The sequence below is a fragment of the Lontra canadensis genome, unplaced genomic scaffold, assembly GCF_010015895.1.
Source record: "Lontra canadensis isolate GAN:19392208 unplaced genomic scaffold, GSC_riverotter_1.0 scaffold193, whole genome shotgun sequence".
Taxonomy (NCBI): domain Eukaryota; kingdom Metazoa; phylum Chordata; class Mammalia; order Carnivora; family Mustelidae; genus Lontra; species Lontra canadensis.
In genome coordinates, this window is record NW_022631187.1 from 1274282 (window position 1) to 1276210 (window position 1929).

Sequence of the window (1929 nt, forward strand, 5' to 3'; positions counted from 1 at the left end):
GAAAAGACAACCTGCAGAATGGAAGAAAATATTTGCAATCATTTATCTGATAAGGATTTAATATCCAGAATATATAAAGAACTCATACAACTGAACAACAAAAAACACCAAACAACCCAATTTAAAAATGGCCAAAGGACTTGAATAGACATTTCTCCAAATAAGATATACAAATGACCAAGAAGCACAAGATGCTCAATGTGCCACTAATCATTAAAAAAAATACAAATCAAAACAATAAAAGAAATACCACTTCACACCCATTAGGATATTATAAAAAAAATAAAACCCAAGTATTGGCAAGAATGTGGAGAAATTGTAAAGGTTGTGTTTTGCTGGTAGAAATGTAAAACAGTGCAGCTGCTATGGAAGATAGTTTGGTAATTCCTTAAAAAACTAAAAATAAAATTACCATGTGATCCAGCATTTCCACTTCTGGATATATACCCTAAAGAACTAAAAGCAGGGACTTGCATAGATATTTATACATCCATGTTTATAGCGGCATTATTCATAATAGCCAAAAGGTGGGAGCAATCCAAGTACTCAATGATGGGTGAATGGATAACCAAAATGTAATGGAATGTTATTCAGCCTTACAAAGTAATGAAATTTTGATGCAAGTTACAACATGGATGAACCTTGAAGACAACATGCTAAGTGAAATAAGCAGTCACAAAAGTACAAGTACTGTATGATTCCACTAAAGTGGTTATCTAATATAGTCAAACTCATAGAAACAGAAAATAGAATGGTGGTAGCCAGGGTCTGCAGGCAGTAGAAAATGAGGTCTTATTGTTTAATGGGCACAGAGTTTCAGTTTGGGAGGATGAAAACATTCTGGAAAGGGATAGTGGTTAATGGTTGTACAACACTGTGAAGGTACTTAATGACCCTGAATTATATACCTAAAAATGGTTAAAATGATGAATTGCATGTTACATATATTACCACAGTAAAAACAACAACAACAAAAAAGCAGATCTATGACTCTTCAGCCTATGCTCTTACCTCCAATTGTACAGTGCCTAGTAGTTGCTGTTTAGACCAGCCCAGAGAAGCTTCGTTCAGCATATTCAGGGTCAAATGTAAAATTTTGGTGAAGCCACAAAAAGCACACAGAGTGCTTGGCATCATTCCAATGCTGTTTGAGAAAACCATTTATGCAGTTATCAAGCCCCAAATGCATTACTGAAAACCAGTTTCAAATGAGCCAGGCTGAATAAAAATTCACGCTACAAATAGGAAAATAGCTAACTGCACTGTAAATGATTATCAGGAAGTTGTTTTGTAAAATAGTTTCCAGTTATTTTTTTGGCTTGTATTGATTTTTGGAAGAAAAGGCAGAGCCTAAAGTATTAAGACAGTGGAAATTGTTTATATGCCAAATCCCATGTAATAGCTGTAACCCACATATAATGGGCAATGTTGTCTAACACTGGAAATGTGATAGAATCCAGGTACCCACGAGAAGGTTCTCTAGGCCTTTATGTTATTGGTGTAATAGTGTACTTTTTCTTTGCTACCATCACTAGCACTACCAATATGAAATAACTAAGAATTTCATTTACTTAAGACTAACCAAGATTTTTCCTCTTTGCTTCTACAGTACAGCGCAATAATAATTAAAACACTGCGGGGACTGTTAACTACTATGACTAGCTAACATTTAATGAACACTTACTACATGCCAAGCAGTATAGTCCAAGGTTCATATGCATTTCCTCTTTGATTTTCATAACAACTTTACAGAGTAGATATTTCATTTCTATTTTATAGATGAAGAAATGGAGAAGGCTAGTAGGAAATTAGTAAAAGGCAGAGCTTAGATTAAAATACTGACTTCAGGGAGGAGTCAAGATGGCGGAGAAGTAGCAGGCTGAGACTACTTCAGGTTTCGGGGGATCAGCTAGATAGCTTATCTAAAGA